The sequence below is a fragment of the Ursus americanus genome, chromosome 21 (genome assembly GCF_024610735.1).
Source record: "Ursus americanus isolate L20-20 chromosome 21, mUrsAme1.1.p, whole genome shotgun sequence".
Taxonomy (NCBI): Eukaryota; Metazoa; Chordata; class Mammalia; order Carnivora; family Ursidae; genus Ursus; species Ursus americanus.
The window spans coordinates 49,473,685-49,495,459 of record NC_142147.1 but is presented as its reverse complement, the minus strand read 5'-3'; the positions used below and the strand labels follow the sequence as shown (position 1 = coordinate 49,495,459).

Genomic DNA, 21,775 nt, shown 5'->3' with positions numbered 1-21,775 from the left:
AATATCATAAACCAGGGGCTCACAAACAATAAACCTGTATTTCTCACAGTTCTGGAGGCTGGGAAGTCCAAGGTCATGGTGCTGGCAGATTTGGTCGCTTTTCCACTCTTACCTCACGTGGCAGAAGGGGTGTCTCTTAATCATGTCCCAAGGTCCCACCTCCTAATGCCATCACACTGGGGGGATAGGTTTCAACATAGGAATTTGGGGGGGTGGGGGACACAAACATTCAGACCATAACGGGGTGGGTCTTTTTCTCCCATCTTCTATGGTGCTTAGCACATTACTGGAGGCATAGTGGACACTTGAATCATGTTTATTCATTAAAATGGCTGAATGTCAAACTTGAAAAAAATTTAACAGCATAGGGATGGTTGAGCATTGTCAAGGCAAATACTGCCATCTGTTTCTGTCACGGACTTGCTGTGTGACTTGGGGCAAGTCCCTTGCCCTCTCTGGGCCTCCACTTCCAGATCTGTGCACATTGAAAAGGTCGGACCATATGGCCTCTCTGCTCCTTTCCAGTTCTATATCCTGTTCCATTTTCCTAAATCGAGGTAAGTTTTCTCCAGCGGTTTTAGGGGAATTCTGAGACTGTGCCTGGGATAACAGGACATGTCCTCAGGGTGGGAAGTCCTGACCCAAGGAGCTGACCCCCCCAGAATCATGCTGCCAGCCAGCACTACCAGAAGAGATCATTGACATACGTTCAATATGGTTTACTGAAGGCTTTCTACACAGTCTTCCCGTTTTCCCTGAGACCTCCCGCTAGGATAGGTCGCTGTCTTCAATCTCTGGGGCAGAAACTGAGGTTTGCTTGAGGCCATATAACCCGTGGGTCGGGGCCTGGGTTCAAATCCAGATCTTTGGATCCTGATTCTTCCATTTACTAAGTTAATCTTTCTGGGCCTCAGTTTACTCATCTGGAAAATGGGGGTAATAATAGTAACTGCTTCAGCGGGTGTTTATAAGGATTCAAGGAGTTAATATACGTAAAGCATGGGTGACCCCAGATCTCACGCTCCTTCCACCAGGCATTCAGTCTCTGGTGGAAGGTAGCTCTTCCCCTACCCTCTGAGCCTGAGCTCAGTCTTACCTCCTAACTCACCCGTCTGAGCACTTCCTGTGTACCAGGCACTGCGTTTGGTATCTTCACACGCATGTTGCATGAATTCTTTCGATTATAGGATTGTAATTGGGGAACACAATCTGGGGAAAATGTTATTTCCTTAAATACTTTAAAACTTCATTTTAACTTTTTATTTTTATATTTACTACATTTTTTTTAAAGATTTTATTTATTTGACAGAGAGAGAGACAGCCAGCGAGAGAGGGAACACAAGCAGGGGGAGTAGGAGAGGAAGAAGCAGGCTCCCAGCGGAGGAGCCCGATGTGGGGCTCGATCCCAGAACGCCGGGATCACTCCCTGAGCCGAAGGCAGACGCCTAACCGCTGTGCCACCCAGGCGCCCCTATATTTACTACATTTTAATTGAAATATCAATATCAAATTCGTCCAACTGCTAAACGTTAAGTTTGATTTCGTGAGTACATTTCCATTTCATTTCAATCAATAATTCCAATTTAATTTTAACCAATGCGCTTAAATTAATATACTTTAATTCAATTTTGACCGTACAATTCAGTGTAATTATAATTAATAAATTTTCATTTATTAATAAGTTTTCACTTAATTAATAAGTGTTCATGTAATTTTAGTTAATACGTTTTAATCAGAATTCATATATTTTAGTGTAATTAATGCGTTTTAGTTTCGTTCGTACGTTTTATTTAAAATTTTAAAATTTTGTAGAAAATTGAAATCTTACTGCTTGTGCCGACGTCCTCCTCGATCTGTCTCCCATCCCAGTCCCCTCCCCAGAAGGAAACACGATCACTTCTGGGTCCTCTGACAACCTTGTATTTGCATGCATCTGGCTGCCCCCCCCCCCCCCCCCCCCGAGCAAAAACAGTATTTTTAGTAGTGGCAGATACTACGGGCTGCCCACCCCCCGGGGCAACCCCGCCTTGTCTTTGCTCACAGAACCTCGGTTTTGTTTGGGGCACTAATCCCAGGGCATTGATCCTGATTGGCCCAAGCCAATCAGCTCCATCCCATTCTTCTTGCTTTCTCAGACTCCATGCAGCTGTGTTTGCATGTGCGACCCCTCTCCCACCCCCCCCCACCCCCTCTCACCCCTCACCACCTCCCTGCTCTGTCCAAGAGCGCTTGGACGATTTCTGAAAAATGCGAATCAGTTATCTACTGTCACTATAATGCTGCGTGGAAAACCACCACGAAACCTCAGTGGAATATAATACTAAGCATCAGCTGCCCGTGCCTCTGGAGTCAGCTGGGAGTAAACTAGGTGGTTTTGCTGATCACGATGGGGCTTGTGCGCCTGTCTGGTGGTTAGTGGCTGCTGAGTGATTGACGTGGCTCAGGCAACTAGAACAACTTAACTCTGCTCCACGCGCCTCTCTCTCTCCTGTTCTAGCAAGCTAGCCTGGGCATGGCCTCATGGTGATGGCAGACACGTGGGAGTGAGCGAGCCCAATCTCACACGCCCAGTTCAAACTTCCTTTGGTGTCACATTTGCTAATATCCCATTGGCCAGGGCGAGTTCCATGGCGAAGGTCAGAGTGAGAGGGCACTACAAAGTCCAAGGCAAGAACACAGGGAGAGGAGGAGACTAGGGCAGCTGTTTCTGCCACAGCAAATCTTTCCAGATAAAAATATTGAGTCTTTTAAGAAGACAGCCTTTTGCTCTTGCTCTTCGTCCTTCCCGCTTGGGACGATGGAGTGAATATGTGACGTGTAGAGCTACGGCAGCCACTTTGTGACCATGAGGCAGCAACAAGGAGGATCAAAAACACCAGTACCCTGAGGACAGCGCACAGCAGAAGGATATACAAGTCTGTGATGATGTGCCAGAGCTGTGGAACCAGCCCCATGTCACCTATATCCCATCATTGTTAGTTGAATATTCTTTCTTCTTACAGAGGAATTCATCCTAGTGGATATAGTTTGATTGCAGAGCTACTGAGCATGCCCCTTATCAAGAAACGCCTACCTCCACCCCAGCCTCTACCTCAACATTTGACATTTGTATTTTCCAAATATAGCCCACAACACCGTCTACCATCCCACATGCTCTTACAATGTGACTTTGGCTTGTCTCCTATTAAGAGTTGGGTTTGTATGTTCCTTCCCCTTGAATCTGGGCAGGTTTGGGGCTATAGCAGAAGTGATTTGTTATTTGTTGAATCGCCTCCCCTCCCAAATTTTTACATTGAAGTCTCAACCCCCAACACCTCAGAATGTAACCTTACTTGGAAATAGGGTTGTTGGGGTTGTTAGTTAGAATGAGGTTATACTGGAGGAGGGTGGACCTCTACTCCAACGTGACTGGTGTCCTTATAAAGAGGAGATGTCTGGGGGCGCCTGGGTGGCTCAGTTGTTAAGCATCTGCCTTCGGCTCAGGGCGTGATCCTGGCGTTTTGGGATTGAGCCCCACATTGGGCTCTTCCGCTGGGAGCCTGCTTCTTCCTCTCCTACTCCCCCTGCTTGTGTTCCCTCTCTCGCTGGCTGTCTCTCTCTCTGTTGAATGAATAAATAAAATCTTTTAAAAAAAAAAAGTGGAGATGTCCGGACGCAGACACACACACAAAGGGAGGACCCTATGTGAAGGTGAGGGCAGAGGTCAGGGGTAGCAGAAGCAAGGAACACAGGGATGTCAGCGAACCCCCAGAAGCTGGGAGACAGACAGGGACAGCTCATCCCTTCCTCCTGAGGGTTACCCTACCAATACCTTGACCTACCCTATCGACACCTCGATCTTGGGCTTCGAGCCTCCAGATTTTATAAGTAAGACAATAAATACGTTTTTGTGGTTTAAGCCACATTGTGGCACTTCCTTATACCAGCCTTAGCAAACTAATACGTGGCTCGTGGGACTTTTGGGGAATGGTCATAAAAAAGCAACATAATATTTGTTTAGCTCTCTTGGGTTGTGGCCTTTGGAGCCCTCGGCTGCCATGTAAGAGGTCCCAATGCCCTGGGGCCGCCATGTTGGGAAGAAGCCAGACCACACGGAGAGGAGGTGTTGGTGTTCTGGCCAACAGCCCCAGCTGAGGTCCTGGTCAACGCCAGCGTCAACCACCAGAGAGCAAGTGAATTAGCCCTGGAGACAACTCCAGCCCACCCACCATCTGACTGTAACTGCGTGAGAGGTCCTGAGCCTGAAGCCTGCCAACCCCCTCGCCCTGATTTGTGAACCAAATAAATGATTGTCATTATTTAAACCACTGTTTTATGACAGATTTGTTATGCAGCAATAAATAATCAGAACACTGGTTAACTCCTCTTCATCCTTTAAATGTCAACTCAAATATCCCTGGCTAAGCCAACCTTTCCTGACCCTCCAGGCCTGACCAGATTCTCAAGGCACACCCTCTTCCTCTCCTGGGCTCTCAATTTCTCCTTTGCAGCCCTTGTCACCATCGTGATCAGCTGCACGATTATTTATTTAATGTCTGTCTCCCCTGTGGGCTGTGTGGGCAGAGCCCGACAGACTCGGTTATGACCTGGCTCATTGGGTCCATACATGTCCAAAACTGAGCTCGTGGCTGCCCCCCACTCTGCCATCTGTTCCCCACCTCCTGCTAGCGCTCCCATCTCTGTGGCTGGCCCTACCGCTCATTCACCCAATTGCCTGGCTCGAAAATTCTGGAATCAGCTTTGACGCATCTCCTTCTCTCTCCTCAGCAAATCCTCTACCTTCGAAACCAATCCTCCCCTAGAAGTTAAGCACAGAACTGCCCTATGACCTGGCAATTCCACTCCTGGGTGTATGCGTGAGAGAACCAGTACAGGTGTTCAAACAAAAACTTGTACATGAATGTTCGTCGCACTGTTCCTCTTAGCCAAAAAGGCAGAAACAACCCATTGTTCTGAAGATCCATCCATGTTGTAGCAAGTACCAGGCCTTCATGCCTTCCTGTTACCGAGTGATATCCCGCTGTATGGATCCGCCATGTTGTTATCCATTTATCAGTTGATGGGCATTGGGTCGTTTCCACCATTTGGTTTGGACAAAAAATGCTGCCGTGAACATCTGTGTACAGGTTTTCATATGGACGTTACTAGGGGTTCTTACACAGGCAAGAGTGACAACATCACGCCATGTTCTTAGATGAGAGGAGGTGATGGGTCTTGAAAGAATTTTCGGTGGCGGGCACCATCGCCGGTCATCTTTGAAATTCCACGTCCCAGCAGCACGGTGACTGCGGTACTCAGTGTATGATGGCAAAGGGCACTGAAGTCCAGAGAGGGGTGCGTAAGCCTATAAATGACTTCAGAACCTTAGAATAGTCACGTATCAGAACTCCTTCTGGGAGACGAGCATCTCAAAGGCTGCCCCGGGGCAGGGGCTGGGGGACTGAGTCAATCTGGTGCTGTGGAGGCTGGTGGACAAGGAAAGGATGTTTGCGTTGTTGCTGTGGGTTCAAATTCGACTTTGGAAATTACTTCTATTTGCACAGGCAGGGGTCTGAAGAGGAATGAGCCCGGATTAGAAGACCAGAACACTGGGCTCAAGTCTTACTCTGTTCTTGAATGACATAGACTGAACTCAGTAGGCCTGGGGCGTCCACACCCTGGCTCCCAGGAGGTAAAACCTTGAAGCCCTTGGTCTGCCTGGCCTCTCAACAAGAGTGTTTTTGTTTCCCCAGGGTCTCGGCCCACCCAGCGGCAACTTGACCTCTGGAGGGGCCAGCGACAGAGGTCAGGTACACAATAAGCCTGGACGCTGAGGCTCAGGGGTGCTTTCCTGGTTGGCGACAGTTCCTGCATGTTGTCCCACATCGTTCCTGGGAGAAATAAGCCCTCGCGGCTCCACTGCGAGGGACAGCTGGGAACTCGCACCTGGTGTTGCTTGGACTCTGCCGCGTGTACCTTTTACGTTTTAACCCTTTCTTCTGGGCATCCTTCCAGCCAATCCTTAAGCCTGAGGGTAGTCTTGGGGACCCCTGGAGTTCAGTCCAGTCCTTAACATGCTGTGGCTTCCCTTCCCAGTCCCGCCTGCCCTCCCACCCCGCCATCTCGCCATCCCCAAGCCCTGGGAGAAAGCCCAGCGCCCTGGTACATCTCATCTCCCCTTCCCCCAGGTAGAAGGAGAAAAAAAAAGACAAAAAGACAAAAACGCCTTTCTGCTCAGAATTCAACTCTGATTCTCATTTTATTTTTTAAAGATTTTATTTATTTATTTGACAGAGAGAGACAGCCAGAGAGAGAGGGAACACAAGCAGGGGGAGTGGGAGAGGGAGAAGCAGGCTCCCAGCAGAGGAGCCCGATGTGGGGCTCGATCCCAAGACTCCGGGATCACGCCCTGAGCCGAAGGCTGACACTCAACAACTGAGCCACCCAGGCACCGCCTGATTCTCATTTTAAAAGCCTTGAATTGGTATGGCAGAAAGATGAGTATTGAGCCAATGACAAATCAAGGGGGGCCGCACAGCCCGCCATCCCAGTATCTAGCCCATTGTTTCAGACTCGTTATCTTGGGCTCTCGGAGAAATCATTCCAGACCCAGCTATGTATCCCTTCACCGTTGAAAAACCACCAGTGCAATGGCTCTCAGCCAGGAGTGATTCCTTTCTTTTTTCCCTCGGAGGACACTTGGCAAGGTCTGGAGGCAAGATCTCGTGGCCTCTACCAGGTAAAGGACGGGGCTGTGGCCAGACAGCCTACCATGCACAGATCATCCCCCAAAACAAAGAAGGGCCTGACCCTCCCAAATGACAGTAGCTCTGAGATTGAAAGCTCTGCTCAGGGGACTCCCCGCGACCTACGGAACACAGTCTGCAACTCCTCCACCCGTCGCTTTCCATTCAAAGTCTCCCCTTCCATGAAACGAGGTGAGTCATAGTATCTAAATCACGGGCATGTTGGGAGGATGAAGTGAGATTTGCATATAGAATGTCGAGAGGAAGGCTTGGTACACAATACACACTGTTGAAATGTTTCCTGCTGTGACTGCTGCTGTTATTACTATTACTATTCATTATTATTATTATTATTATTCCATTGGTCTTGGAGCATCAGTTTGCTGCCTCCAGATCTAAGTCTGGCCAGTCTTTGAATTTCCTAGCCTTGTTTTCCCTTTCACACCCTTTGTCCAGGAAGATTCTCCCTCCTCCTCCTCCAACCACACATCGTGGTACGTGGGAAGCAACTGATTGCTAATGGGCCCCCTGATGCCGGAATCCACTGGTCCTTTAGGATGCAGATTAGGTCTATTTTTTCAATCGGCTTCAGTCCTCCTAACCTTCTCCTTCCTCCTACAGCCCGTGGAAGCTAAGCTCCTCCGTTAGCAGTTAAAGCAAACGCTGCTGGTGTTACTCTTTGAACATTCCAAGCTGTGGGATTTCATGTTGGTTTACGACGGACGGACGTGCCCAGCCCTGCAAGGTTACAGAGGTACAAAGACGAGTAAGAGTGTCTTGTCTCTTCAACTAGATTTTATGGTCAAATCCGAAGCTACTAAGGATTCTCGATTTACTCATTCAACTGACAAATACTTACTAAACACCCCTGGTGGTAAAAAGGATGGGTTTATTCCTGCGGCTGCCTCTTCCTAGCTGTGTAAACTTGAGAAAATTACTTAACCTCTCTGAGCCGGTTTTCTTCATCTGGAAAATGGGGATGATATTAATATTTCTATGTTGTGAGCAGTGAGTTAATACAAGTAGAGCTTGATGAATGCTTTCTATTTATATTATTCAAGGATTGTTCAAGTCCTAATTTCAACCAGAAACATCTTGCCAGTGTCTCCAGATACCGTGTTTCGGGGTAGGGGAAAGCCAGTCATTTCAATCCTGCAACAGTCACCCCGCTGATTCATTCCACAAAGGTGAGCGTGCGCTGTGTTCAGAGCACGGTGCTGAGTTGGGGGGGCTGCCACCCCTCCCTCGAAAGTGTCTAGCGGAACACCTTCCAACGTTAGTAGACTCTTGGTACAAAAATAGTAATTCTCCAAGCGTGGCCTCCCGTCCGGTAGCAGCCACATCACTGGAGGACTTGTTAGAAACGCACTTTCTCTGGTCCCACACCAGACCTCCTGAGTCGGCCCTCCAGGCTCCCTTGGGAGAAACACTGAGCTGGACAGAGGAAGCCAGAGGAAATGTCCCGTAAAAGAGACACAGGGATGCTTTTTTACTTTCCAAAGCTTAAAGATACTGAGAGGGTTTTTTTTTTAATGACTTTTTGGTGAAATAAAATTCACATCACAGGACGTTTACCATTTTAAAGCATGCGATTTGTGGTGCTTTGTACATTCGCGATGCTGGGCCACCACCTCCCTATGGAGGTCCAGCACATTTTCAGCACCTCCAAAGGAAACCCCATAGTTGCTAAATAGTCACTGGGGGCTATTCCCTGGCCTCCACCGCTGGGCACCCACTAGTCTACTTTCCATCTCTTTGGATTGGCCTCCTCTGAATATTTTGACGTCGTGTTTTCGGGGTTTGCCTATGTCGTAGCACATAGCAGGGCTCCACTCTTCTTCTTTTTTTTTAAGTCATCACATTTAATTAAATTCAGTTAAGCAAAAATGCAGAGTGCTAGGCCCTGAAGACAGATGTCGTTGTATCAGGCGTGGTTAGTACCAACGGGCACTGGTTAGGGCCCTGCCTCTACCACAGCTATGTTCACCTGTTTCGGTGTTTTTGTTTTTGTTTTTTGTTGTTGTTGTTGTTGTTTAAAGATTTTATTTATTTGAGAAAGAGAGCACGTGCAAGAGAGCATGAGCAGGGGAGGGGGGCAGAGAGAGAGGGAGAAGGCGGCTCCCCGCTGAGCAGGGAGCCCAATACAGGACTCGATCCCAGGACGCTGGGATCATGACCTAAGCCGAAGGCAGATGCTTAACCCAGGGACCCACCCAGGTGCCCTGGTGTGTTCACCTGTTTTGGTGTTGAACCTATTTCTGATGAACGAAATAAATCATGGGGATATAACGTTAAATGCTTCCCTCCTTTTATGGCTGGATAATATTCCATTGTCTGGATCTACCATGTTTAGCTTATCCATTCGTTGGTAGATGGACATTTGGTCGTTTCCACCTTTTGGCTATCCTGATGAGTGCCGATGGGGGCTCTTGAAGGCGTTTTAATCTAGAAGGGCCGTCTTGATGGGAAATGCCTTTGCACACCTGACCCTTAAACATAAGTCTCCACTTGAAAATGGGGACAAAAGGCTATTTGCACAGATGCTAGCCTCTTCTCCAGACAGAGAGCAGACAGCCATTCTGAGACCGGCTCTAATGACCTTCCTCCTGCAGGTATCTTCAGGGACTGGCGATGTCTAGCTCTCGTGAGGCCGTGAGCTCTCCCATAAGCGGCAATTCTTAGTCTACTCTGGGCCAAAGCAAGCGCTTACTTAACCAATATGTGATAGTGAGGCAAGGGCCCGAATCCTTCTCCGGGACTTCTTAGCATTTACTAGGCTCCTTGCATTTTCTTTTTCCTCGCCAGCATAAGCTCTGAGCAGAAGACAGGCAGGCTTTCAATATTTTCTAACGTCTATTAAATAAATGCAAGAATCCTTGTGAATTCACTCCTCGAGTTTCAGTCCCCTCTGGCTAAGCGGACTGCCATCTCCCTTGTCCAGGGCCCTCTCCTTCCTGAGTCTCTTGGCCTCCTGTGAGTCCCTTCATAGAAAAGCTGATCACTGGGTTGAGCATGGGGCAGACGCTCCGAAGTGTTGCTTAAGGGAAGAAGCAATGGCTTGTTCTTAGATCATTTCAGCAGTTAAGTCCTACTTCCTGTAAGTAGATTGTCAACAGCCAGGACCCTGGGTCCTTATCTGCTTGACTGCCGGGGTCAGGTGTGGCGCCCAGTGACACAGCCTCGGTATTTCTTCATACTTGCTAAATAATGAAAAGAACAATGCTTTAAAAACTGTTCCTGCCTAACTGGACCCCTGTTTCCTGCGACCAGTGTCCCCCTCTTCCTTTTTTTGGATCCCCCTCAAAGAATAGCACTCAGAAGGCTTTCAAGGTTTAAGATGGGATTGAAGGAAGTGCTTGAATTATTTCAAGTCCATGGTCTTGCTTCTCTAGCTTAACTCTTATTTCTCTTAAATGTTTCTTTGTTTTTAACTAAGTATGGAGATGCTTAAAGATCAAATACATACATAAATAAATATATAATATATACATATGTACAAACATAAAATATAAAGAATAAGAATAAAATGAGCAGCCATGGTCCCACCACCTAATTTAAGAAAGAAAAAAATTCCATTTCCTCTGAAGTTTCCTTGCGGGCCCTCCTCTTTCTCATTCCCTCCCTACTTTGCTAACCTTTGTGCTTATCTTATCTTTGTGTTATCTTATCATTAAAAAAATAATCCACGGGACGCCTGGGTGGTTCAGTTAGTTAAGCATCTGACTCTTGATCTCAGCTCAGGTCTTGATCTCAGGGTGGTGAGTTTAAGCCCCACGTTGGGCTCCTTACGGCATCAAGCCTACTTAAAATCATCATCATCGTCTTTAGGGACATCTTTGTGTCCCTAAACTGTATATTGTTTTGTTCTGCCTCTTTTGAAACTTTGTATGCAAGTGATGTGAAAACACATCTGTACTGTTGTGACTGAAATTGACTAATTTTCACAGCTGTATAATAGTCTGTTGAGTAAATATATCATAATTTATCCAGTATCCTGTAGATAATCTTAGAATTACAGGACAGTTAGAAAGACACCTCCATATACCCTTCATCCAGTTTTCTCTGAAGCCAGCCTCTTACATCATCATAGTATGCTTGTCAAAACCATGAAATCGGGTGGCTCAGTCGTTGGGCGTCTGCCTTCCGCTCAGGACGTGATCCTGGCATTCTGGGATCGAGCCCCACATCAGGCTCCTCCACTGGGAGCCTGCTTCTTCCTCTCCCACTCCCCCTGCTTGTGTTCCCTCTCTCGCTGGCTGTCTCTCTGTCAAATAAATAAATCTTAAAAAAAAAACCCATGAAATCAACATTGATACATTACTACTAACTGACTTCCAGGCTTTATCGAGATTCCAGTAGTTTTTCCACTAATGTCCTTCTGTTCTACCATCATCCAGTCCAGGCTTATGGGGGGTTGCAAAAGCATTGCTGTTTATGATTATTCTTGTATACATTTCCTAGTGTATACGAATTAAGTTTCTTCACAATGAACCTCTGGGTTTGCTGGGGCATGGGATACATTACATCTTTAATTGTATTCAATAAGTCAAATTTGTTTTCCAATGCGACTGTCCCAATTTTACCCATTATGAATACTGTATGAGTTCCCCTTGCTCCACCTGATAGAAAAATTTAAAAATTTGCCGTGCTGATAGACATGACATGATACCTGTGGTTTTAACTCACATTCCTCATTATCGTGGTTTTGCCTTTTTTCATAGGTTTCCTCTGGAATGAAGCATCTCTTCAAAAAAATTTTTTAATTTGGCTGTTGCTTTAATTTGCAGTCTTTTAAAATAATTTCTGAACACCAATTCTTTGTGTTATATGTTGCAGGTGCCTTCTTTGTCCATAAAGTGTTCAATGTTTGTCAGAGGATGGGAAGATATCAATTTATTTCAGGAGTTTAAGTCCTATTCTTTAAACCCTCATGCATCCTTTGACCAGGTTTCCTATTTCCTCCATCAAGGGGCTAGATCACACTGCCAAAACTCTATTTTTTTAAATGTTCGCTAAATAATTCAAACATCTCTCCTAAATTGAAAGGCGGTGTTTAATTCCTGTCTTTGCATAACTTCCAAGGCTTTACATGATCTGTCCCTAGTTTACTCTTTCCTTTACTCACATAGATCTAGCCACACTGGTCTCTGCTGTTCTTCAAATGGATCCACATCTGTCTCAGGGCCTTTGCACTGCTCTTCCCCCCAGATATTTTATAGATTCCCTTTCTTATTTTCTTCAGGTCTTTGCTCAGTGTAACTTCACCAGAGAAACCTTCACTGACCTGCATCGAATAGTATCCTCTGACGATATCCAACCTCTTTCCTTATTTTTTTCTTTAAATTATAACCACATTCTAAATGTATTTGCCTCTCTCCCACTACAGATATGCTGTTCAGTACCAGAGCCACTAGCTTACCTGTGGCTACCCTTGAAATGTGATGGGTCTGGATTGAGATGTCCAGACTTTCAAAAAAAAAAAAAAAAGTAACTTATTAAAAATCTTACATTGGTTACATATTGAAATAACATTTTGGGGTTAAATTGTATTATTAAAGTTAATTTCACGTTTTTTATTCTGTTTCATTCAGACAGCCTACTCCAGAATGTAAGCTAGAGCAGGGATGTCTGACTCAGACACTGCTCTACCTCATAAAATTTGCTGAAGAAAGGAATCCAAAAGTAGAATGCCGGTCTTTTTCTTCTCCTCTCTGTTCTGTGTACCCCAGGGCTCCATTTTTGAAAATCAACTAAACTTTACTGAGGTATTTACATAAAAGTCACCCATTTTAAGTGTACAATCCAAGGAGTTCTAGTAAATTCACCACGTTGCACGACCATTGCCATAACTCACTTTTGGAATCTTTCCATCACCCCAATCAGCTCCCCTCGTGCTCAGGCACCGCCCATCCCCATTCCCACCCCCCAGGCAACCGCAAAGCTACTTCGTGTCCATAGATGTTCAGTGTTCACTTAAGAGGGAATGAATTCCCGGTCTCAGCTGTTCCAGGGTTCAAACTCCTTGACCAGGCCGCACCCTCCGACCGCTGCTTACCCCGTTTCCACCCCTCCCTCAACACGGCTCAGCACCAGGCCGGACCCAGGGACGGCTCGGCGCCAGCACTCGATCAAAGCAGGGCAGCCCCGCATCTTCCCAACCCACTGAAGGGCAGGTCTCCGTGGCTCCCGCTCACGCCGCGGCTGCCTCGGGAACACGCGGGGCTGCCTCGCTGGGCCCCACGACCCGGCCAGGGCGGCCCCCGCCCTCGTAGCCCCCATCGCGGGCCACTGCAGCTCTGAGCGGCCGCAGGGAGCCCCAGTGCTCCGCCACTGCGTTCTAAAGCCGCCCTCCAGGAACAATGGCCGGGGCCGCCAGACTCTGGGCCTCCGTGTGTGTGTGGGTGGTGGGGGGCCGGCCCCTCCCCCCGCAGCCCCTTCCCGGGCTCTGCCTTGACACTCTCCCGCCCTCAACGGCCCTCCTCGCAAAATGGCGACCAACCGCCTCCTTTCCCGCCCGCCGCTGGTCACCTGACTGCACCAAAGCCCCGCCCCTCGCGTGGCCCCGCCCCTCGGCGGAGGCCCAATAGCTGCGGAGACGCCGCGGCCAGGCGGCACGCGCCGGGAGCCCGGGCGGCGCGAGGGGCGCGCGAGGCCGCCCTGGGCGTCGTGAGGCGACCCGCAGGCACGCACGCGCGCCCCGCGCCGCGGGTGAGCGGGCCGCTCCGGGGGCGGGCCCGGCTGCGCGTGCGCGCCCGGCCAGCGGGCAGCGCGAGGGAGGCAGGGGGCCGCTGGGAGGCCCGCCAGGCGCGAGGCTCGAGGCCGGCGCGCGAGCCCCCGGGGGCGGGTAAAACCCGGTTGCTGCTGCCCCTGCCCCCTCCCTTTCCTCCCTACCCCCCCTTCCCGCCCCTCCTCACTTTTCAACCCCTCCCCCCTTTTAAAATCTAATTCGTTTATATATTTGTTTTTTAGGGGACCCATCTCCTTTTCGAGGAGAGCAGCAGGCGCGGCGGGCGCCCCTCACCCCGCGTCACGCACGCACCTTCTGCACCCCAACAGCTCCGGGCCCCGCTGCACCCCCGCAGCCCCTTCCCCCTTGGAGAAGGCTCTCCTCAGGGGTCCCTGGTCCGCTGCACACCCTTTCTTTCCTCACCCGCCCCGCAGGCCCCAACTGCCCCCTCGCAGCTCCCCAGCTCGCGCCTCGGGGCCCTACCGACCTCCGCGCTTTCTGCACCGCGGCCTTGCATTCGCCCTACCTTCCAGGCCTGCTAAAAAGCCACTTTCTTCTGAATAGGGGACCCAGATTTGTTTCTTTTTAAGATCTTCCAGCAAAAACAAAAGTCTGTCCTCTCTTCTTTGATTATACCCCTCGCCCTCCTTTTAGGAACTTCCTCTAGCAAAGAAAATATATATAGAAATATATATTTTTTCTTTTCCAGATTTTTCCTCCATTCAGGATCACTTTCCAGCAAAAATTGTTTCTTCCCATCAAGAGTCCCCCCTTTTTGTAGTATCTTTCCACTGATAACAGACCAACTCAGTTCTTCCAGTTTCTCATGTAATATTTGTTTTTCCAATCTTCTTCCCCACCTCTTCAGCAAAAATCCCTTTTCATCACCAGTTCTACCCCAATTAGGCTTTTCCCAGCAAAACCCTCCAGGTCCCTTCCCCAGGAAGGAAAATAAGGAAAGGAAGACAAAAAAATAACTTTCCCTTAACAAAACCCCTTTTCCCATCTAGATCTCCCCAATTTAGCATTGCTTTCTTCCTTCTTCCAGAAATTGCCTATCTTCCCCAATTTCACACCTGCGTGTTTGCTTCTTTGGAGACCCAGATTCTGAATGCCTCTTCCTTTCCACCACCTGCTTTCAGGGCAAAAGAAGTTGGATGAGTGTCCTGAATTTACTACCCAGAGTTCCAGGAAGAAATAGCCAGTGGTCTGACGATCACCTGAACCCCCTCCCTGTAGGGCCTAACCTGGGCCCTCCTGTTCCCTGGAGATTCACTCGTTTGCTCTTCTCCTGGTGAGTTGTCTCCCTTTGCCCTTGTCCAAAGATACCTATTTTGTCGGGTGGATTTCTTTCTTTCTCAGAAGGGTGTCTAATTGATCTGAGAGTCTCTGTACCGATGGTGAAACCATTACAAGTTGCTGCTTTGGGAAGTCAGATAAGGAAAAGCTTATTTGTAGTGCATGTTGACTTCTCTGGAGGAATGCAGACATTTATTAAATTGATATATGTTTCATTGTTTATTTCAAAAATGTTTTTTCCCCCCATTGCTCAGGGTAGCAACTTAGATACCTTCAGGGACAGGCAGGTAAAGGCCTGCAGTGTGGCAAACCAAGGATCGTGTGCCCCATCTAAGTAATACCTACCAGTCAGTGGAAATGGCCAAGTGGAAATGCCAGGACAGTGTTGCCAGAATTTTTTTTTTTTTTTTTTTTGAGAAGAGACCAGAACACTGTCTTTATGTGAAACCTTTGGTCTTTAAATGGTGACAATGAATTTAAAAGGCATTTAAAGACAGCGTGAAGCCCTTGCAAAACATGTCGGCTGGCCACCACTTTGAGATATTTGGTTTAGGGTCTCTTTCTGTGTTAGACACGACGTACACGCAGGACTTTTTCTCTTTAGAGCTGCAGTTCTCAAACTTTTTGATCTTAGGACCCTCTTAAATATCACTGAAGACCCCAGAGAGTTTGTGCATGGGAACTATATGTGCTGATATTTGGTGTGTTGGAAGTTTAATAAATTTTAAAAATATTTATTCACTTAAAAATAACAGTAATAAAGTCATTATATATTAACAAAATTGACTATTTAAAAAATTTTTCTTTAAAAGATTATATTTCAGAACACAAAAAATTTAGAGAGAATAGTGGCATTGTCTTATGCTCTTAGAGTCCTCTGGAATCTCATATCTGCTTCTGCATTCAGCCTCTTGAGGTATTCCCTGTAGCTTCTGGAAAGTTTCACCAAGAATGAAAAAGGCAGATAACGTCTGAATATTATTATGAAAATAGTTTTAACCTCGAAGACTCCTTGAAAGACTCTTGAGGACCCCAGGGTTCCCCAGCCCCATCCACCTCCATTGAAAACTGCTGTTAGCTAATTTGCATTTTGTGCTAGGATTGGCTTTTGGAATGAGAAGCTTTGAGGTCTCCTTTCCTCCCTTAGTTAATTCTACGTAAAAAATTTTCCTGGAAAGCGTAGGCCTAGCCTTCTGATTCCCCCATATATTCTTTCTCTTTTCCGATGTAGGGTGTAATCTCTTCTAATGAGAGATCAGAGGAGGTGAACTAACCTTCTGGTTAAAATTATATTGGTTCCATGGCCAGGGGAGGGAGTGTCCCTTTGGTTGTTCGGCTTAAGAAAGTAGGTGCGGAGTGCGGGGCAGGAGTCCCAGGCTCAGGTGCGGAATCCTAGCATTGAGGTTGGTTACATGTGAGAGCTTTGATGTCAGACTACCCGGGGTTGAATCCTAACCTTGATTCGGGGCAAGTTACTTAACTTCTCTGGACTTTATTTACCTCATCTGTAAAATAGGGTTAAGAACAGAGGACGTGCCTCAAAGGGATGTTGTGGGAATCCAATGATCCATAAGTGATTCCAGGAGTGCCTGGCACATGACAAATCCTCAAGAAGTGTTTGCTGTTATCGTTGGTATTTATAACGATGGTGATTATAGGGGCCAGAGAGGAAGAAAGTGAGGACTGTGGGAACATCTGTTCAGAGATGGCAGTTGTCCCTCACCTCTCTTCTGATAACTGTCAGGAAATGCGAAATCTAATAATTTTCAGGAGAAGGCAGAAATTAATATATTTAGTTGAAATCTCCTCATTAAAGAAAATTTTGGTGACAAACCCAGTGGCAAAAAAACACCACGTAGGCCAAACAAAACAGGCCTATAGTTGCGATAATGTTTGGAGTGGGAAAACAAGGAAAGAATTGCATAGCTGGGGTAGAAGCTGCAAACCTCTCCTATTTCCCAGCTCCAACAGTCTGATCTTACTTGGACATGATCACTCTCTCCCTGATTACATTGATGCAGAGAGGGAAAGGAGAAGATGGTGCTTGGAGGAAAAAAAAAAAAAGAAAGAAAGGAAAGCAGACAGAATAGTAGGCTGGGGCTTTTCAAAGAGGAAAGGAGGTGGCGCGGTGGGATCTTGTCACTCATCTGCGAAAGGAATGCAGAAAGCTTTCTTTGATCAGAGTCAGTTCTGTGCCAGGCAAGACGCTGTGAGACATATGGACAGGTAGGCAGAGGCACAGCCATCCTAGAGCTTGTAGTCTGGGGAGAAAGGGAAGAACTTGAGAGATCATGAGACTCCGAGGCCATCTGGGGTAAGCGTGAAGTGGCCTGCCTGACACGTGCTTATGGATTTCGGAAGGAGGGAGAGGTCGTCTCAGACCCGGTTATGTTGGGAGGGGCCCCTTAGGCCTGCTGTTGAAGGGTTTCATTCGGTAAAGCTGAGTAGAGAGAGGTTGGTCAAAGGAAACTGCACAATCAGGGTCCTAAGGGAAGAGGTCTCCCGGCGCCTGGCAGGGCATATAAATGAGTGAGGTGGGAGGGGGTGAGAGATTAGGGGTTGGTGGGGACCCTGGCAAACCCGAGAACGCCTGCTCTGTCCGAAGCAGCTTCTCAGCCCCAGCCCATGGCTTCCTTGAAATAGCAAGCCTTCTCTTGAAAAGGATTATTGCAGTTGACAGAGCCTCAGATTTTTTTTTTTTAAATATTAGGACTTATTTATTTATTTATAGTAGGCTCCACGCCCAACACAGGGCTTGAAACTGGCGGCCAGGAAATCAAGAGTCACATGCTCCGCCGACCCGAGCCAGCCAGGCGCCCCTTTTCCAAGGTTTTGAAATTGCAGTTGGAAAGCCTTACTTCGATGAGAAATCTCTAGATCTGCAGTGAGCGTCCAGGGTGGTAGCTGCCAGGCACTTGTAGCTGGGTACATTTACGTTTAATGAAACGCCAATAAAATACATAATTTAGCTCCTCAGTTGCGCCTCCTGCATTTCTAGGCGCTCCTCGAACAGTGCGGATTTAGACCGTTTCCATCAGCGCACAAAATTCTTTTGGACAACGACGCTCGGTCCAAAAGAAGTCTGACAGATTTTTCGACTTGATAACAAATAGAAAAATATTCAGATTAACTGCGGGCAAAATAAAACCTCTTTGTAGAAGCGGTAAGTGTTTAGGTGGTTCCCTCCGTGCCATCCAGACAAGGCCTCGGTAAATGGTATTTACCTGCTTGTGTACCTGTCGTTGTGGGCTAGAGCGTATGGCAGACTAATTTCCCAAGAGGCTGTAGCATTTCACAGGAGAATCCCTGTCTCCTCCTGCTCCCACCAGTCCTAGAATGACAGGCCTCTTTTAAAAGAAAAACATTCAAATTGCTTCAGATCTCTAGTGTTGGCTTAAATTGTTTTTTAAACTACTAGACAAGGCATAAACGGTGATCAAACAAGGCATTTGTTCCTAAGGCTTACAGTTCTTGTGGCACCATAAAGCCAAAATCCATTTGCAAATTAAATGTAAAACAAAACACCAAACCAATGTAATTCAAATTACAAACATCAGTTTAGTGGGAGGGGTGCGATTCTGCTGAAACCAAACAACTTTCTTGATACAAACATCTTGCTGAAGGCTGCATTGGGCCGCTGTGGGTTGAGCAGACCCTGTGATGTCTCAGGTCTCCTGTCCTTTTCCTCAGTTTGAACTGCAGCAAGACTTCCATTTGTACCACGATGTCTGTTGTCTTTTAGGTGACCCCAAAGGCATTATTATGAGCTAAATCCACCTCTATCCTCTTCTCATTAGCCCGTGGCAATTAAAACCATCCTTTTTGGCATTCGTGCAATTATAAACGTACCCCGGGCACCGAAACCAAATAGTAGTACTGGGTTATAAGGTAGTAAACCAGTAATCCACATAGACTGATTTTCTTCTTAGGTTGTTCTCCAAATGAAAGCACAAAATTATAAAATTCTTGGAAAGAATTGGGAATGTTTGCAAGGTTCCAGGGGACCACAAACCCTGCCCCACAGGGATTAGCAGGGAGCCCTGTACATAGAAGGTGCTAAAACTTGTTGAATTGAATTTATCTGTTGACAGAACAAGTTCAATATTGGCTGAGGGGGGTTTGCTTTACTAACTGAGAAAGGATATAAATATCAAAACATGGCCTTTGGATCTTGGGCGTGCCTGCCCCAAGCACTAATGAGACCAGTTCGTTCTGTGGACTATGGGAGTATGCTGGAAAGCCTGCAGTTAGGCCTGTGGGGAATTCTGTCCCTATCCAGAACCTTTAGTGCTTTCTAGATTAATTGCTGCAGCACAGTGTAAATTTATTTATGGCGAATTAGCATTGTGTAGTGGGTAAGAACACAAGCTGTAAAGTCAGAATATCTGGGTTGAAGGTCTGGCTCAACTCCTTGTTAGGCATGTGACTTTGGACAAATTACTTAGCGTCTCAGGGTCAGTCCCTTTCCTTCTCAGGATGATGGAAGTAGCACAGCACCAACCTCTGGGTTATAGAGAGAAGGGAGTGAATTCGTGCATGGAAAGCTCGTAGTGTGATGCCTGAGAAGGAGAAAATGCTTCATAGTTTATTTTATTAAATATTCCTTCACATGTATTTTTTTAAGATTTTATTTATTTATTTGATAGAGAGACAGCCAGCAAGAAAGGGAACACAGGCAGGGGGAGTGGGAGAGGAAGAAGCAGGCTCCCAGCGGAGGAGCCTGATGTGGGGCTCGACCCCACAACCCCGAAGGCAGACGCTTAACGAGTGAGCCACCCAGGCGCCCCATCCTTCACGTGTATTTTAAACAGGGCTTTCTATTTTGTTTTATTAGCTTTTTATTATTGGAATATGAAAAAAGAGATGGCTTCTTTCCTGTTTGGAGTGCCGAAGAGAGTTTATTGCAGCACTGCACAAGAAACTTCAGAATTGGCAGAGAAACTCCTTTTGCCTCAGAATATAAATTTTAGTGGTCCACACTCCCTTCTCTGCAATTTAGAAACCCAAAAACTCTGACAATGCCACAGTGTCGCAGACCTCTGTTGGTGGGCAGACCTGAACTCACGTGTTATTCTTTACAGTATTTATTCCATTTACTCTGAGTCGTTGCAGGTGTCAATGCAGAAAGAGTGATTTGGTTACCAGGTGCTGCCCCAGACCCACCGAAGGTTGCTTAAAATACAGTGTTTTTCATTGATTTACTCCATATTCTGAATTCTAGAACTCACTTGGGTCTCAGAGTTATACTATTGTTGGCCCGTATTCACCTTTTGGGTTTCCCCCAAAAGGCTCCACAACACAGACACCCAGGTAGATGCATGATGTAAAGTGCAGATGTTGTGGGCACAGCAGTTCTACCACATTTCAACATGGAAGGTTTAAAAACAGTGGAAACCAATAGCCTAGGAATCTAGACCCAAACTCCAGTTACTCCAGAAGTCACCAGATTTGTTACCAGTGAGTCATCAAGCGTTTACTAAATGTTTAGGCGAGGACGGAATTATTCATAATAGCCCAAAATGGAAACAGCCCGAATCCCCATCAGCAGATGAGTGGATGAGGAAAATGTGCTATATGCAGACAGTGGAATATTGTCTGTCCATAAAAAGTAGTGAAGTAATGGTGCATGCTGCAATGTGGATTAACCTTGAAAATGCTATTCTTCGTGAAAGCAGCCAGACGTGAAGGCTGGTGTGGTTTGATTCCATCATTTATATGAAATGGTTGGTCCTCTCATTGAGCCATACTTTGTTTGCCTGCCTTGTAACTATTTTTGTGGAGAAAGTGGAGGTTTTGAATATTTTAATGTGGTGACTCTCGGACTCAGATTCTCCTTCAACCTACTCCAGAGTTTGTTGCTGCTGCTGCTGCTGCTGCTTATGGGTTGTAATGTTCGGTTAGTGACTTTTATACTCTTTTTGTAGACTGTATTCTTTGTCGTGTGTGGTCAGCAAAGTCTCTGTTCTGTTAGTTTGCAGTCAGCTCTGATTTGGCGGAGATTTCCTTAAATGCCTGGAGTCGTTGCAGGTGTCGTATCTCCTGGTCTTTGCAGTTGGGCTCTGTCTGAGTGTTGGGACACACCTTCAGCACTCAGCAGGAGTTTACACCTCTGCCTTCGCCTTCACCTCCTGCTTTCACAGACGGAAGGTCAACCAGAAGTGAGAGCTTAGAGACTTCACAGGTGTTTTCTGAGCATGTGCCTGCCCTGGGCACATGGCCTTCTCGATTCCTTGAAATATGTGGACGGTTTTTATTTTTTTAATTTATTTTATTTTATTCTTAATTAACTACAGTCCATAGTTTACAGTAGGAATCACTCTTTGTGTCGTGTAGTTCTCTGGGCTTTGGCTAATGTGTAATGTCATGTACCTACCATTACATGAATCACACAGAATAGTTTCACTCCCCTCAAAGTCCCTCCTGTGCTTTACCTATTCATCCCTCCTTCCTCTCCTTGAACCCTGGCAACCACCAGTCTTTCAGTGTCTCTGTAGTTTTGCCTTTTCCAGAATGCCATATGGTTGAAATATAATAGGTAGTCTTTTCAGACAAGCCTTTTTCACTTAGCAACACACATTTAAGGTTCCTCCAAGTCTTTCTGTGGCTTGATAGCACCTTGCATTTTTTTTAAGATTTTATCTATTTATTTGAGAGAGAGAGAGAGCAAGCATAAGCTGGGGGAGGGGGAAAAGGGCAGAGGGAAAAGGAGAAGCAGGCTACCCACTGAGCAGGGAGCCCAATGCAGGGCTCAATCCCAGGACCCCAGGACCCCAGGATCATGACCTGAGCCGAAGGCAGACACTTAACCAACTGAGCCACCCAGGCGCACCTAGCTCCTTGCTTTTTATTGCTGAATAACATTCCATTGTACATATGTGCCATAGTTCGGTTATCCATTCTCCTACTGAGGGACATCTTGATTGCTTCTAATTGTTTGTAGTTAAGAATAAAACTCCCGTAAACATTTGTGTGCAGGTTTCTTGTTGACATAAATTTCCAGCTCCCTGGGGTAGATACCAAGGAG

General features: G+C 46.8%; 1 long non-coding RNA gene across 3 annotated transcripts; it reads left to right on the top strand.

Annotated features, from left to right (window-relative positions):
* Positions 1–231: 231 nt before the first annotated feature.
* LOC123776303 (uncharacterized) lies at positions 232–4,271 on the top strand. Of its 3 annotated transcripts, none has more exons than XR_006775320.2 (3): positions 232–1,543; positions 1,813–1,919; positions 4,001–4,271. It is a non-coding gene; the product is annotated as an uncharacterized LOC123776303 (long non-coding RNA). The 3 variants fall into 3 exon arrangements; XR_006775319.2 differs by lacking the exon at positions 4,001–4,271 and adding an exon at positions 3,003–3,614; XR_006775318.2 differs by lacking the exon at positions 4,001–4,271 and adding an exon at positions 2,498–2,838.
* Positions 4,272–21,775: the final 17,504 nt, after the last annotated feature.